Here is an 18,195-nt window from a genome sequence, read left to right as displayed (position 1 = left end):
TAGCTCGGGTGAGTATTCAACCTAAGTTGATGAGTCAGTTGATAAACGAAGAAAATGGGAGATAGATATATATACATGCAATACGTAGAGAAAATAGGATATAATATACATATACACATACAAAATGCATATATACATCATGGACTATCATTTAGCCTTTAACAAATGAAATCTTGTCCATTGTGAGAACATGGATAAAACCAGAAGATATCATACTACATGAAATAAGCCACACACAGAGAGGCAAACACTGTGTTGGTCTCATTCACACATGCAAACTTTAGAAGTAGGTCTTGTAGGAGCAGAGTGGCCTGGCATTTACCAGAGGCTGGGGTGGGCGAGTGGATAGGGGACCAGGAGATGCTGGTCAAAGGGTATGAAGTTTCGGTCAGAGCCCAAGAAGTCTTCTTGGAGCAAGAAGTAAGCTCCCCTAATTTACTGCACAGGATGGTAACTATAACAAATGGCAATGCATTGTATACTTCAAAATTGCTAAACAGTGCCTTTTAACCATTTTCACCACAGGAAGAGAAGTGTGCCAGGTGAAGGATTAGTTCATTTTCTTGATTCAATCATTCCACAGTGTAAACATATAGCAACACAACATGCTGAACTCTTCCCACACATACAGTTAAAACCTGTCACTGAAAGACATTGTAAATGTTTTTACACAGAAAGAGAGTGAGAGAGAATAAGGGAGGAAGGAGAATGGGCAGAGAGGAGCGGGAGCACACCATTTGTGCAGAGATCAGGCCAGGAAACTGAAAGAGAAAATGTCTGTGTCACCCTAGGCACCAGGTGAGAAGAGCTAGGAGCCGGCGTGACCCCACATTTCTAGGCACAGGAAAAAGAGCAAAGTAAGCGAGCACGTGTGCTCCAGAGCCTCTGAACACGATGTTTCCCGGTGTCTGCTGTGCCTGGTGTGAGTGTGGGGCTTTGTGCATCTCAGGTCCTGCACAGAGCCCCATGTCACGTGACCTCGCTGGATACCCGGGGAGGGGAGGGGAGGGGAGCGGCCTGCCTGCCCACATCACACAAGTGGAATGACTCTGCTCAGCCTTTCAGCTACGAAGTGCACACCACTTAGCTTTTCTAGTGATATTTTGTGGCCCAGTCCAAGGTAGAATGCAGCACACCCCCTGCAGTAGGAATAAAAGTCATGGTAGAAGACAGCGAACTGCCTGCTGCAGTCTGAATAAGACCACAAATGTCAAAATACCTACTTAACCGAAGGCACAGTGGAGCCCTCTAACTTTTTTTGCCTTTTCCTCACAACTGATAATCCACAAATAGTTCTTTTTCAAAGCCTGATACAAACTCGCTGAGGAGGGGCTGGGGATTTAGCTCAGCGGCAAAGCGCCTGCCTGGCAAGCGCAAGGTCATGAGCTCGGTTCCCGGTACCGGAGAAAAACAAAACAAAACAAAACAAAACAAAAAAAAAAAAAAACTCACTGAGGGGAACGGGAGCACTCCCGTTAGGCCAAACGTCTCTCCCAGCCCTGGATAAAAGGACTCTTTCCAGCTCACCTGTCAGTCCCCTCCCACTACAGCTGAAGGTGCCACAGGGCTTGGCTTGATAGCTCTTCTGGCAGCCGCCCCTGAAACATGAGAAGGTGGGGTGCTGGCTCCATCCTGGGGAGCCACCCCTCAGCCAGTCCACGACCGAGAAGCACAGCATCACAACCAGGACTGCGGGCAGATGGTCATGACCCTGGAGAAAGAAAGACCCTGTGCCAAGTAAGAAGTTGGCATCGCCTCAAATTGGCAACAAAAACACAACAGTAATATGTACACACACACATACACACACACACCTTGAGTCTGACTGACGTAGGACACTCTTGCTGTGATCAGAGGAAACAGAACTTCACATGGCCATAGCAATGTTCTTGCTCCTCCAGACAAAAATAGGAAGCAAACAGCTGCCTAGCTGCAGCAGGGGAGGAAGCAGCTAGCAGCCTGTGCTGGCTGGCGATCGTCATCAGAACTGGGTCAGCTCAGCTCAGGCGAGAGCACCGCGCCAGCCGCTCAGACAGACAGCGAGCCTGGAGTCAGGGCAGCCCAGGGCGAGTACAGCAGAGCGGGGCAGAGGGAGCGATGGCCCTGGCCACGTGCAGTCAGCTGCTGGTGCCAGGCCCGGGAGAACCAAGGTGGATGGAGAGAAGCTTCCAGTGTGGAGACTCCTAGAGCCAAGGTGAGCTGCCTCTGCCACCACTGCTACACCTACAATTCACTTCCCGAATTTTCTGCACAACAAAGTAAAACTGAAGAAAACAAGATCTCTGTGCTTGGTCCTGGATAAGCTACTGGCACGTGGAAAGAAGGATGCCAAGGTTATCAGCACTTCCCAACCCAACCAGAGACCGAGGGTCATCTTCTTACACACACACACTCACATGCATTCACAATATGCACACATATAGGCACATGCACACTCACACTCTCATACACACGCAAGCACACATACACTCATGCATGAACATACAGCTGTTCCCGTACACAGATGCTCAAGAACACACACACCTATTCATATATGTGACCTACACCTAACATAGCACACCCAAGGGTATGCACTCACATATGCATGTGCCCAGGCAGGTACACGCACACACAGGCTAGGCAATGCACATCTGCATACTTATGCACATACACACTCACACAACACCCACACACAGACGTGCTCTCCCACTCACAGTCTCGCTCTCACGCTCATGCACACCCACGCACTCACTCGGGCGCTTCCCAAGTGCCAGGCTGTGAGCCCACCTCCTGCAGACCATGCAGTCAGAATCTCGGATGAGCTCAGGAACCTGGCTTCTAAGCAACCCTGCATGACACTGAGAATGGATGCTCACCGACAGCTGGTCCAGATTCCCAGGCAGCTGCTCTCATCAGAGGGCAATGAAGGCAAGGAAGGGAGCAGCAGAATCAGGGAGAGAATGCAGGTGCCCAGCACCCTCCAACCAGGCCAGGAAAGCACAGGAGAGAGGAGCCCACCACCTCTCCCCCATCTGATGCTTATACTGAGCGCTTTCTGTGTACCATATACTGTGACAGGCAAAGGAGCACAGAGGAACAAATCAGTGTGACTCTCGGCCTCATGTCACCCAAGGAGGAGCCAGGTGTCACTGAACACAATGACATTCCAGAACCCATTTGTCCCCCTAAGGAAGAGGACACACGCTGTGGCAGACAGCTCTGCCTCTTGCTTTCCCCTATCCTTCTGGCCTGGACCATGGCCGAGCAGCTTCCTGAGGACTGGAACAAGAAAGCTAACCCTAAGGACAGATTGGCAGAGGGACCAAGGAGCTGGTCCTGGATCCACCTGGGCTTCCTCCCTCCAGCCTTCATGGTACATGAGGAGCATTGCCACCCTTGGGTTAAGTGTGACACTCAGCTATCTGCCTCATGGATCCAGTTGCCCCTGGGGGCTGCGTTAGACTCAGATGACCACGCAAAAGGCTCTGAGTGCTTCTATCCCCTCGTCACTAACATAGCCAGATGGACAGAGACTAAAACACCACATCCCGGGTCAGTGTCCATCAGCTCAGAGGGAAAATCGCCCACACCAACATGGAAAGGGTCCAGCAGAACCAGCCTGACACCAAGTGAGTGGCTGGCCCCCAGATGTGCCCCGAGCTTAGACAGAAGGATGTGAACACACTTTCACTATCAAAGAAGATCCAACAGAATCAAGACACAGAGAGGAGACAAGATGCGGGGGATCGAAGCTCTCCCACCGCAAGAGCTACTCACTACACGTGTCAAAGTGTCCATAGGGGCACATGGGTTCGTTCCATGCTGGCATCACCTCTCTGGACAGCAGAGCTCTACACAAAGCCTGGGCTGTGCCCCTGCCTGTGGGCTGGGCTTGCTTGTTACAAATTCTCTACCTAGATCCCAAGAAATCACATTTTTGTGAAACAGCTCATTCTAAGAGTTGAGTTGCCCAGGGAGCCTGCTCACCCTCAGCTGCTCCCTCCAATACTACAAACTCCTGCTTGAGGGAATCTCATGGTGCTGCTGCCTGGCTCTGAGGAATCAGCAGTGGCTGCAGGCCAGGAGGGTCTATCACCAGCAGGAGTGGACGTGGACCTGGCTGGGGCAGCGGACACAGGCTGCATGGTGAGTGCTGGAGAACACGCATGCATGTGGGAAGTCAGACGCCACTCTGCAGCCACCTTCTTGTCAGCACCCACTAGTCTTTCTCTCGGAAAATCCCCAATACGTCCCTCCGGTGTTTTTCCGTCTTCACAATTGTTCCACATTCACATGTCACCTAAGCATCCTGGGAGAATCTCACATTGGAGAAGGTGTTCAGAGAAGTCACATTCTCCTTCATTCCTGTCATCGTCCCTGGAAGGGGGACACTCTGGTATGATCGTTACAGAGGAAAACTCAACCATAAATACCAACCCAGAGACAGCACTTTCTAATTAAACAGACAACGGTTTTTGCTATTTGTGTAAGGGCAGAGAAGGGGATAAGCACTACAAAAGAAACCCATTCGTGAAGCCCACACCTCTGGGTGTAAACTGTCCGTTCCAGCATGATGAGCTCTCTGCTAGCCCTGAGCCAGGCGCCAGGCCAGCAGCGAGAGACACAGGTCTGGAACCTGAGGCCTCCCAAGGGGGCCACGGCCAGCAGGGGCGCATGCGGGAGTCTCCTCGAGGAAGGATGTGGGGTTGAGCTCTCAGGTACCTCCTAAATGGGGTGGGCCAGGTCCTCTTGAAGTTCACTGACTCAATAGCCCACCTTTTCCAGAAACACCCTCTCAAACATATCCAGAGTCAATATCTGGCTAGATAGTCTTACCAGCTACAGTGCCTTCCTCTCACCCAGTCAAGCGATCAGTTAAAATGAACCATCACACATTGTCCTGGTGTCTGGGGGCTGCCGGAATGAAGCATCATAAACTTAGTACAAACTTTTACATCAGATTAGATGTGAGCGTTTGTACTGTAATACTAATAAAGCAGATCTCCCTGCTTCTCAAGTCGGGTTAAGATTAACAGTCTCTCCACCGGCTCTCCGCACTCTTTCCCTCTCCATAAGACTGACGAGAAACTCCTGGTGATCTTCAGCTCCTTTAGCGCCAGGAGCTCTTTGTTATTCACTTCCACTCATCCTCAGCAGTGAGGATCTGGAGAAGGGCTCCCAGGATGTTTTTTGCTGAGGAGCTATTTTTCCACGTATACTCTTCCACGTCTACTTCAGGCTTATTTTCTCCCCATTCTTCAAGTTCCTGAAAGAAAAGTAAAGTTCTGCATTCTGGGAAGTGTTATCAAAAGATGAAAGTACTTTTGTTTGTCTGCTGACTTGTTTTAAGGAAATACAAGTTTGCAAAGTGCGGACAGCACCTGGTCAGCGCTGGCTGCACCGCCTGGCCCCACGGCGCTGTCACCAGGCGCGGCTGCAGGGCTGCACGGGGTTCTGTGAACTCCAGCCAGGCGAGTGCCATCACCACTCACTACTTCTGTCTACAGAAGCTGCAGTTCATTTGCCTTGCAAATTTCACTTCTCAAACTATCCCGATTACCAACATACACAGAAAATATTTGCAGCTCTCTGTTCCCCAAGCACTAACACATCAACATTTGACATTTCTGAGGTTAAAATAATGGGAGTTGAAAGGAGACTGTATTTTCATAACTGAAACATGCTTGCGGAAATTATAGGGTGGAGCAGTTCACATCTTGCCACAGATTGCCTCAGACGCTGCACATGGAACTACAGGACTGAGTGTTTGCCTTGCTTGAGCTTGCGTTGGTCCCATTTCTTCATATCCCCCTATTTATACCTTTGGAATGGAAATGTCTATCTTTGACCACTGAATGTTGGAATGTTCAATTTTCTTTTCTTTGTACAGGGCCTTGCCTCAGATCTCAGTGGAGATTTGGGACTTGAACTTCTCATCAAACCTGAAAATGTTAGGGCTTTGGCAACTCTTAGAGATGGACTAAATGCCTTTTTTGTAAAAGGATGTGCATGAGTCTTTGAGGGGCCAGGAACTTGGGTCTTGATGTCCCCTGAAAGTTTCATGCAGTCACAGGGAGGCTTTCCAGAGGTGGCTGAATCTAGAGTGTATGGTGCTAGGATCAAGGGTATGTGACTACTAAGTCAGCCCACTGCTTGGTTTGGCATAGTTCTGGCTAGGATTAAGGGTGTGAGTGCTGTACCCGCCCTAGAGTGGGCAGCCTGCATAAAATATGGGGGACAGAAAGAGGGCTAATGGGCCTCACCTGCCTGATGCCATGGTCTATTTCTTCTCTGCAGCGCCCCTCTGCCATGTCCCCTGCCTGGGTGCCAGCCAACTATGGACTGAAACCTCTACAAACTGTGAGCCAAAATAAACCTTTCCTCCTTTAAAATAAAAAATAAGTGATAAAATAAAAATAACAGAAATCCATTCTCTCATGGTTAAGGAGGCCAGAAGTCCAAAATGGTGGGTCAACAGGACCATGCCCCCTCTGAAGTTCTGGGGAAGCGCCATTCCCTGGGTCGTAGGAGGGCACCGTGTTGCCGGCACGCCTTGGTGCTGCTTGGCTTGTGGCTGCGTCACTCCCAGCTCTGCCTCCATCTTCACAGCACCTCCTCCTCTTCATCTCTGTGTCCAACTTTGCCTCCTCGTGTAACATACCAGGCATTGGATTCAGGCCACCCTTGAGATGAGATCTAATGAAATCTAATAAATCTAATGAGATCTAATAAATCTTTAAGAAAAGGGCATGGAACAAAGGAGTTCTTCTTTCTTTCTTCTCTCCTTTGTACTTTTTGGAGAAGCATTTTGGGTAGTAAGACTTGGGGCAAGACAGATGCCTTATTATCAGGAATAGGAGGAACTTAAGGACTTGAGTGGATTAGGACCTTACCCAAGGAAATAAGAGAAGATGGCAGGCAAACTCAGGACTGTTATGCTCTGAGACAAAAGCGTTCAAGGGACCTTGAATTTCCCGCCAAGGCAACCTGGTCTTAGGGGGAAGTCAGTCAAGAAAGGCTGGTTCTTCCTTGCTAGGCACTGTGGCCATGGCAACCTGAACAGCAGGATGAGAATTCTGTCCCCCTAGCCTCATTCACTGGCACTTGGTGGAACCTATGCTCCACAAACAAGAAGGTTAAGGCAGCAAGAAATCAGAGGCCCTCCAGAGCTTATAAACACTGCCATAGTCGGTGTATGCCAGTGGTGACAGAGGGATTGAACCCACAGAACAAATGAGCAGAATTCCTTTCTAAAAATCTAACTTTCTAAGCAACTGGTGCTGATATTCTTTTCTTCATGTTAAGGTTTCTTTGTATGTTACTTTCATCTCCACGCACAATGACAAATTTGACAAAATTTACAGGTGGTAGTCTAAGTAGCAGCACCACAAACTATACAGTAGTGAGATGATGATAGTCCCCTCACAAATGTTCTGCCCTAAACTCTCTATTTCTTCCATTGCCTTTATGACTTCCAAGACCTAGACTGCTTCACTTTTCTCCACAAAACTTTGCCAAGTTCCAAGCCATATTAATAGCTTTCTCCCCTCCACGATCTCTTTTGTACCAAAGAAATCAACATTCTATGGATATCGGGAATAGTGGTTTTGAGTCATTTCTTAACACTCAAAGAGAGACTATATTGTACATGTATTTATAAGATGCTCAGTACTTAACTGACACCAGTAACTGGCTGATACACCCTTATTCATTGAAAAATTACCCACTTAAAAAGAAAGGAAGTCAGGAATCTTGTGGGAATCCAGTCTCACCAGAGAAGCTCAAGAGGTGATAGGAATGGATTCTGGGCAACCGCATTCTAGTCTTCATGCAAAAAACCAGGACGTGCTCACAGAGCCTGGAGAATGACCAGGGCAGAGTGTGACTCTAGTGCTAACAGCAGCAGCTATGGGTTCGAGTGTGGCTCAGGGGCAGAGGGTTTGCTTAGCGAGCACGAGGCCCTGGGTTCCATACCAGGGCAATAAAAGCTGTCTTGGTAAAAAGTGTGGTAGATAAACTATATACTAGTTATTTGTCAAGCTCCAAGGTGTGTTATAGAATTAGAACTCTCTTAATACGATGCAAGAGACATTAACCAATTTTTAAGATTTTCTCTCATGTGCCTTGCACGGCATTAATTGAAATCTTACATTTAACACATTGAGAATAAATCTGGGTTTCTTACCAAACTGATAGAGAAAGTACACATCTTGTTCTATGCTATTCTAAACTAAAGAGAGAGCCGTAATCAACCTGTAGATGACGTTTGGTCCTGTGAAGGTAAGAGATTTTGTGCAATATGTGTTTCCATCAAGCATGCACTCACAAGTGAATGATTCATCTGTTTTATAAAGCTGAATTCACAAGTACTTAGTATCTGGTCATTTATGATAGGTAAATTGATTAAAGTTGAATCAAATTATTATGTAAGCAAAGGGTGAGTGTGCAAAGAAACAAAATGAAAAGATAGTAACTATTTCAACTCAGTTATTAGGGAGCTAAACACACATTGGTTGGCCACTTCCTCTGCCATTTATCCTCTCTATCCTACTTTATTGTCAATGTCACTCTCAGAAATGTGGCACAGAATACAGCAAGGAATCAAAATTCAATTAAGGCCTTTAAGATAAAGTTGTTCCATAAATGAAGTTTCAGGGGAACAAAAGCTTATCATATTAGGAGAATCCTAATTCTATAACACATCCTGGAGCTTGACAAATAACTAATATATAGTTTATCTACCACACTTTGTACCAAGACAGCTTTTATTGCCCTGGTATGGAACCCAGGGCCTCATGCACACTAAGCAAAAGATGAAGATAATGGTTTAAATTATTGTGTTTATAAACTTGCAAACCACAAAGCTTTACTACTACACAAATTTTGTTTTCCAGGCTTACTGGAAAAACAAAATGCTTTTATGCAAAGAAATTTGCCTCATACTTTTTTCATACCAATTATAAAATCAGAGAACTTATATCCAGAAGGTACAAATAACAGGTAAATGAATTGGACTATAGAAAGCAAAATAAATAAATTTTGTGGCTTTAAAAATCCAAACATAGGGCTGGGGGTGTAGCTCAGTCATACAGCACCTGCCTGGCATGAACAAGGTCTTAGGTTCGAACCTTCACACTGAAAAAATGTCAAACTTTATAAATCAAAGTAGAAAAAAATTGTAACTCAAGACATAGATAAGATCTTATCTTTTTTTTGTGGGGTGGGGTGGGGTACTGAGAATAGAACTCAGGGCCTCATGCTTACCAGGCAGGCACTGTGCCACTGAGCTAAATCCCCATCCTCAAAATCTTATCTTCTTAATGTAATGAGATTTAATAAATCTTTAGGAAAAGGGGCAACAGTACAACTGGGGGAAATGACCAAAGGATAAAATAAAAGTTTATGGGGAAAGAAACACAAGTTGTTGGAAAGATTCTCAAACACATTTTCCATTTCTCAACCCACACCTGCATGAGCCAAGTCCTTCGGAGAAGCCAGCTTCTCTCCCTGTCCTGTTATTTCCCTGAACCCTGGCTCCTGGATTCCCTCAGCCAGATAGCTGATAGTGAAGGTGACCCTCTGTCCATGCCCTGCGCAGCTCTGGGCAGTCAGCAGAACCTGAATCCTGAGAAGGGGCCACACTGCTGCCTGATGCTTTCAAAGCCTTCCCAGAAGCCTGAGAGCCACAGAGGGCCCAGGGGGGCCTCTCTGCTCTCCTGCCCCACCTGAGAATTCCCCAGGAACAACATCTGGGCACAGAAGCTCCTGGGGGCTCCAGTCTTTGATCTGCTTTTTTTTTTTTTTTTGTACCAGGAATCTAACTCACGACCTTGTGCTTGCTAAGCAGGTGCTTTGGCCATTGAGTTACATCCCCAGCTGGCCTTTGATCTGTGTTACCTCCAGCTCATGAATCTTGCCAGCCAAGACCTGAAACACCCAGGAGCAAGATCATCCCCACTCTTGCCTGCCCAGGCTCTGGACCCAAACCCAGAAATGGGCCAAGCTGACGGCTTCCCACTGCTCAGCTGGGGCTGTTTGTTACACAGCAGCGAGACACCGTGCAGATGCATAGCGAACCTTATGGCCTCTGTGCCTCCTTCTGTCAACCTGGATCACTTTCCTGGGTGCCCTCAGAGCTCTGGCTGCACACTGAAGTCTTTCCATAAGCACCAGCCCCTCAGGGGCTCCCTCTCCACACTGACACACCCACTCCACCCTGCACTCTAACTCCCTTCAGAGAACTCCCCACCATTTCATGGGCTGCACCTATTACTGACTTATTTCCCCTTTCTCTATCTCCTCTAATGAAAATATCAGCTTCTTGAAGTAAGGGAACTTGAGGTTGACTCTGTTCCTTGCTGCTTCCATAGCATCTTGAACAAAATCCAGCACACAGTAACTGCTCAACTATCAAAGCAAAAAAAAAGAAAAAGAAAAAAAAAAACAGTGCATAAGCGAACAAACCTCATTTACAATGTCAATGACCTATACATTTTTAACCAACATATCACAAAAATCTAATGTTTTTGTGCTGTACCGCAGGTGAGCATGTGGGCATGGGGAAAGACTGCTGGTGGGAGTGCAAACTAGTGCCAGGTCTGCAGAGAATGGTTTAGCCACAGGACCTGAGATTTGAGGTGCACACAAACATGGTCCCAACAAATCTATTTCTAGATTTCTATTTCTAGAATGCATCCTGCAGAAGTGCTCATTCATGTGCAAAGTGGCGTCTCTGGATGGAATTCATAGCAGCAAATGTTTGCATGAGCAAACAATTCAAAGTCCAAATGCTCTTCAGGAGGACACCCATTGATAAGCACTGGTGTTTTCCTGCTAAGAAACGCATATGGGGACAACAGAGAATGTGATAGTATACTTACATGAACCTGTGTAGAATAAGGTCCTCAATACATTGATAGGGAATAACACAGGCTCATAACTGTGCATGTGTTGTGCTACAAACTTAGTCATGAAAGGTAGAATATCCATGGACGTATCAATACAGGAGAAATAAGTACAGATGTGATCACTCCTGGACATAGGAACTCAGGGCTGGCGGGTAAGAAGGGAAACATTTTTCGTCACACTTACCAATTAAAATTTTTGCTGTGTTGGACTAATGTGTACATTTACTTTCCACTGAAAGTTTGAAAGAAAATATGCACACATTTTTTAAAAAATAAGAAGCTAGAAATATGTTTTCTTAAATCTCTTGCATAAAGTACAGCCACGTAAGTTTGTAATTCCTTTCTGCTTATTTTGGTGGCAGATACATAACAAACTGGACGTGATGCTGATGCTGTATGAATGTTTGGGAAGAAAGGAGACCTTTGGCTGTGTCTCCAGAGACACGTGAGGAACGATCCATAAATGCTCAGGGCCATGCTAACCAATGCCAAAGACCTACTGATCCATAAAACAAGCAATAAACGTGCCACTGAAATCTGTAGCCACAGATGTGGCTCTCAAAGCTGCAGGAGACTTTACCGCTGCAATACACCATGTAATATGGGCATCGCCCATATGGATGGTTACTTTAAATAAACGGACACAGGGCAGGGAGAAGCAGAAACCATATATATTTTCATTTATATTGCTCTAGGGGGCTTTCTATATCAATAATGTTAAGCTGAATAAGAAAGAAACTTTTTAAATGTATTATATTCAAGACCTCTTTGATCCACAATCTTGCATAAGTACATTTAAGAGCAAAGATATAAACTTTTAAGAGGAAATAGGATCTGTGGAAACAACTAGGATGTCTTTATGTTTTTCAGAAACTCCTGAGTCATTTTCCTCCTCACTGGAGCACAATGCCTGACACCCACAACTTCACAGACAAGATGTTTATTTGGGCTCATGGTTTTGGAGAGTTCAGTCCATAGGCAGCTGACTCCACAGCAGGAAGAGCGTGGCTGAAGGGCCTAGCCCAAGGAAGCTGTTCATATCATGGTGGCCAGTAATCAGAGAGAGAAAGAAGAAGCCAGAGAGGGAGCAAACCCTTCCAGTTCACACCCCCAGTGACCCTCCTGTCATGAGACCCCCCCACTCCTCACAGCAAGTCAGCTACAGTGTCACCATGATCCAGTGACCTTCCACAAGCCCTGCCTCTGCATGCGGACAGATGACTCACTCTTGATCTAAACCATAAGAAACCTTCAGGGGTTTAGGTAGGCAGTGAGCATCACTCATGCAGGTATTATTAATCAATAACTAAACTGCATTTTTAGGCCAAAAAAGCAAAATCCACACAGCAAATAAGGCCAAAAAGTCCTCCTTGAACAAGTTGTCTCCATGAAATTCACATCTGTCAGATACACACTGAAGAAAAGAAACTGCTCCATGCGCAGGCCCTGTCCTCAAGAGGATCACAGCCCAGAAGGGAAGTGAAGCCCCAGGCAGCCAGCTCCAGCACAGAATCAACATGCTTAAGGGCAAGGAGCAGGAAGTGACACAGAATGGTGCACCTGGCCACCTTGCTGGAGACCAGTGCTGACCTGTACCTCGAGGGATGGACGATGATGACAAGGGAACACTTGACCTGAGAGGATGGTTGGCACCAGTGGGTGGTGTGAGAAGGTGACAAGGACAGCACAGCTAACTTCAAATGCACTTGATCTCAAATCCCAGGGACTTGCACAAGAGCCAAGGGAGAGTCGAATAGTGCCACCCTGAAACTTCCCAAGTGTTAAGCCCCAGGATCCGTAAATGTGACCACACTCAGACTCACGATATTTGCAGATGCAGCTAAGACTCTCAGGATGAGATGACTTTGAACGTGGCATGTACTCTAAGTCCAATGACCCATCCTTAGGGAAAGGATTGGGAGATTCCATACACAGAGACCTGGGGGAAGCCCCTGTGAAATCAGAGGCAGAAACTGGAGTCATGTGGTCATCTACCAAGAAATGCTAAGGACTGGCAGAAGCCAGGCTTGGAGAGAGTCATGGAAAAGATTCTCCCTCATGCCCTCCAGAAGGAACCAATCCTGCCAACTTCTGCCTCCAAAACTGTGAAAGAATAAATCTCTGCACTGTGTGAAGCCACCAAGTCCATGCTAGGTTGTTATGGGCACCATGATCAATTCATAAACTGCCTTTTGTGCTGACTTTGATACCCTTGGCATCACCCCCAGGGCTTGCACTTGAGAGGCTCAGGAAACATTAAATAAGTGACCAGGATGGACTGAAGAGAGAGACAGATGGCTCCGAGAGGAGGTCAAGAGCAGCAGGGGAAGGGTCTTAATGACCTTGGCATTTGCCTTGCAGGCTTTGGGGAGGAGATGCAGAACTGAAGAGAAGCAGTGGAGGACAAGTGGGAAGCTCCCAGGGCACTGGTAAGTGGGCTAGAAAGGCAGCCGCTGGGCCAAGATAAGACAGAGGGGGAAAGACACAGAGGAGAGGAGTGGCAGCTGGCGTGGACAGAGAGCCCCTAACATCAAGTGAGCGCTGTCTTAGTTACTTTTCTCATTGCTGAGACGAGATACCTAACACCCAAAGTTAAAGGAGGAGAGGTTTATCTGGCTCACAGTGTGTAGGCTCACAGGTTTCAGTCACTGTGGGCTGGGGCCAAGGCAGGGCGGCACAGCAGAGGGACATCACCGAGGAGAAACAGTCCATGGCAGGCAGCAAGGAGCAAGCCACCACACAGCCCTCTTTCTGTCCCTTCTATTCTGTCCAGGCCACAGGCCCTTACGGTGGGCAGCACTCACACCCAGGGCAGGCCTTCCCATTTTCCACCCTCAGAACTACCCAAGCTAATCAGTGGACTAATTTAGTAATCACACAGCTTTGATCCTAGCATCGCACACTTTAGATCTAGCTGCCTGTTCAAGGCCCCACCTATGACTGCAGCAGGCTTTGCAGGGACATGTAGACACAGCCATGCCAGTGCTCTGGAGCTAACCGGATGACAAAAGGCAGAGGGAGGATTCATTCAGAAGAGGAGCAGAGGCTCTTCTTGGCAAATCAAGGCAAGCAGGAAGTTGGACTTTGAGAGGACTCTTGACCAGGTTTCACAGAAACAGAATCTGAGGCCACACCGATATGAGCGGGACTTGGGGAGTTCTGACTCCAGTGTGCTGAGAAGAGGGAAAAGGAAATTGAGGGTGAGAGAGGAAGAGGTAACCCAAGATGGCACCACTGTCAGTAAAGAGCCGCAGCCCCTGAGGTCTTGCTGAATGGGCTGAGGGACACTTGCCGGAACCAAGAAGGGAGAGGTTCCCCACAGCCTCACCACTCACTCCTGAACCTCTCTGGTCAGAGTTTCCTCAGGAGATGCTGACTTCCCACAGGCTGGTTATGCCATAGCTTGACCAGAAGCCGGCAGACCTGGGTCCCGTGTGCAGGACTTGCTTATGTCCAGGAAATGACAAAAGGAGCAGCATACCCAGAGCAGAAGGGTGGGACACATGCTCATGCCAGGGAAACAGAGGAAGAGGCAACAGCTGTGGTGGCCATGGCTAGGGTGCTCCATGAGTAGCCCCAGGGCCCAAAGCACAGGGAGGCCAAGGAAGTCTAAGGAAACCACGCTGAACTGCTAGAAAAGAGAAGCCATGTGGATGGTTCACTCTCCCATCTTCCCTTCTTAATCTTTCAGGCTCTGTAATAACTTACTGAGTTATCCCTACAAAGCAAACTGAGCCCTGAGGTCCTCTGACAGGAGCCTCTGTGGCGAACGTTCTGTCATACGACCCGTGGGGCTCACCCTGTCCTGTGGCCGCTGTGTGTAAGGACTCAGTCAGCAACCCTCACTACTGAATGGGGTAAAAGCTGTTCCCGTCCCCATTTCACAGAGGGGGAACCAGGCACTGAGAGGTCCCCTGAGTACAAGGCCTATGGCCTTGCACCTGTGCACCTGCTTGCTGCTCCCTGGGAACTTCATGTGTGGGGGGCATTTCTATTCCGTTAGCTTTCTATGGGTGAAGAAAGACTGAAGCATGCACTGAGTGGTCAGCCCTGTCATGCCACCTGAGACTCACTCTCCATCTAAATTTCAATTCAAGGTGCATGAAACAAGCAGCAGGGCTGCTTGAATCACACGTGAGCTCCGATGACCTGAGCCAAGGTGCTCATGTGCTGGTGCTCACCAACCTCACTCACAGACGTCAAGGTCGGGTCATGGACGCTGGAGTCTGGCCACCTGGATGGGCACTGGCACTGCCACCTGCTAGTCTGCACCCTCAGATGCACCCCTTAACCTCATCTACAAAACACAATGGAGGTGCAGCTGTGCCTTATGACCGCTGAACACCCCAAGGGTGGGCTACACAGAAGGTCCTCGGGGAAGAGCTGCCGCATGGCTGGCTTTGATGGTAAACATCGGATGAATCAATCATGTCATTATCCTGGGCGTCTCTGTGCAGCTGATGAGGGAGGCCCTCTGTTGCTTGCAATGGCACATCCTGACACCCAAAGCCCGAGATGTTCCTGCCTTCAGTTATCTCCAGACACAGGTGCCACCTGTCTGGTCTCAGCCACGGTGCAGCCCACTGAGAGTTTAAATTCGGCATTCCAGAATCTCCATTTAAAAATCTGTCTTGGTGGGGCTGGGGATTTAGCTCAGCGGCAAAAGCGCCTGCCTGGTAAGCGCAAGGTCGTGAGTTTGGTTCCCGGTACCGGAGAAAAACCAAAAAAAATAAATAAAAAAAAAATAAAAATAAATAAAAATCTGTCTTGGTTACTTTTCTGTGGTTGCTGGGACAAAATACTTGATGCCCAAAATTAAGGAAGGAAAGGTTTATTCCGCTTACAGTTTGTGGAGGTTTTAGTCCATACTTGGCAGGTTACAAGGCAGAGTGGCACATGGCAGAGGGCTACAGCTCATGGCGGCAGAACACAGCAAAAGCAACCAACACTAAAAGGGAGGAATGGCCACAAGCAGCCTCTTCCTCTCCCTTACATATGCAAACTATCCACCCCAGGGTGTAGCTCTCACACCCATAATCAATCAAACTCTAAAAGCCTGCCCCATGACTGCATGAGGCTTTGGGGGGACACACAGACACAAACCATAACAAAATCTTTCATTGAGAAGTACTTATTATTTAAATTGAGAAGTCCTATCTTGATCGTCAAAGTAGGCTCACCCCAGGGCAGAAGGATAAAGTCCCAAGAAGAGAAAGAAACCCCCTTTCCAGCTCGCCCTCCACCCAACTCCCAAAGGCACTCCCTTTTGCTTCCTTGGGTCCCCAGAACATGGGTGCCTTGGTCCTCCAGGGGTCTCCATGCACGGCTCTACCACTGGAGGCCCTTTGAGCCTTGGAGTTGGGGGGGGCAGCAGGAAAAAGCTGAATGTCTCATTTTTAATTTTTATTAGTATATGTTTGCAATGTACAGTAATCACATTCACCTTAGAGAACTGAGACACATCCTCCACTCCCCTCTCCTACCTGTCTCCTCTCCCTTCCCCAGACTCTCTTTGCATTGCCACAGTCAGCCTCCCTATCAGTGACCAGCTCTCTCTCATTTTGCAGTAGCTAAGTCATGGAAACAACCTAGATGACCAGCAACATAGAAATGCATTTTTTAAAATATGGTATGCAGACATTATGGAGTACTATTCAGCCATAAAGAAGTTGTCTGTAGGAAAATGGATGGAATGTGAGATCATAATGCTAAGTAAAATAAACTAGACACAGAAGGTTAAATATTACAGGGTTTCTCTAATATAAGAAACCCAAAATATCAATAATTTGAAGAGCAAAATAAAAGATAGACGGTAGGAAACATTTGGCAGTTTTATCAGTTTCTTGATGCAGACAGAACACAAACCCACCAAAGCAGAACACTCGAGCTGTCCCAGGCTGGCACTCTCTCAGCTCTGGCTGCCTCCTGCTAACAGTTGTCCTTCCCCTGGGGAGATTCTCTGTGATCTTCAGCAGCAATTCCTCCCAGCTGGCATGCTGACAAACTAATAAAACAGACCGAGTAAGTGGAAAGGGCTGGCGCTTCCCTCGGTGCATTTAGGCTGACAGAATGTGACTGGCCTGTGTGCAGACCTTGCTCATAAAAGAGGGGAAGCACATGAAATTATTAACACCTGCCACTCAAGATGGGCTTTGGAGACGAGACAAAAGGCTGCCTAGCTCGTCTTTCCATTGATCTGAGCAACGCATCACACATTTTAAATCACTTAGGGATCTCCTGGAAATTTATTTTCACAAAGATGAGCAAAATTAGGCTCATTTATTTGCTTGCTTCCCATAGGCATCTCAGACAAAAGACTGGTGCCAGATGGCAGAGAGCAGAAGGAGTCTGGGAGGACCCACCATGAGTTTGAACCAGGAGCTGGGGAGGCTGCAGGGAGAGTTTGTATCCCTCCAAAACCTTGAATACTGCAAGATATAGGGTGCATATGAGATGAGGAGGTGCTGTTTTACTTGCTTGTCACTTTAGGGAAGCAGCAGAATTCATCTTTGGGAGAAATACCTGGCTGTCTAGGTTCACAGTAGGAGTAGAGGAGAATGTGTTTTGCTTAGGACAGAAAAACACCTGTGGGTCTTTCTGCTCATATAATTATTGAGGACTGAATGTGTGTCCCCAAAAGCCACATGACAGTGTTAGAGGTGGGGCCTTGGAGAGGTAATTAGATCCTTGCATGTCAGATTAGTGCCCATAGGGAAAGCAATGAGACTCCCTGCTTCACTCTCTGCTCCCTGCCACGCAAGGACCCAATGGGAAGACATCTGTCTGCAAACCAGCACTGGCCCTCCCCACTGCCCATCCTTAGTCCTGGACTTCCGGCTTCCAGAACTGAGAAACAAATGCTAAGCCACCATGGCACGCTGCTGTAGTGACTCAAATGAATATGAGAGTAATGATCAGTCCAAGGCTCGTTCTGGAAGGAAGAGGTCCTGGCAATAGGGCATCCACCAAAAAATGGACAGGGGCATTTCTGAGGACACTGTCTGATGTCAAACAGTTGTACCTACTTCCTCTGCAGAGGGCAGGAAAAAAGGATGCTGGATGTAAGAAGACGTTTGTCATAGGCACGCTCCTGTGCCAGCCGTGAAATTGGATGCAGAGGCAGATCGTGAGTGATGACCCCATGAGCTTTGGCCAACAGTTCCTAGGAACAGAGATCCGGGAAAGTCCACTTTTGCTTTGTTTTTTGTTTTTTGCTTTTTTTTTTTTTTTTTTCCAGTGCCGGGAATTGAACTCACGACATTGTGTTTGCCAGGGAGGTGCTGTGCCGCTGAGCTAAATCCCCAGCCCC

Source organism: Chinchilla lanigera, unplaced genomic scaffold (genome assembly GCF_000276665.1).
Source record: "Chinchilla lanigera isolate Chin_1 unplaced genomic scaffold, ChiLan1.0 scaffold00103, whole genome shotgun sequence".
Classification (NCBI taxonomy): Eukaryota; Metazoa; Chordata; class Mammalia; order Rodentia; family Chinchillidae; genus Chinchilla; species Chinchilla lanigera.
This window is presented reverse-complemented; position numbering follows the sequence as displayed.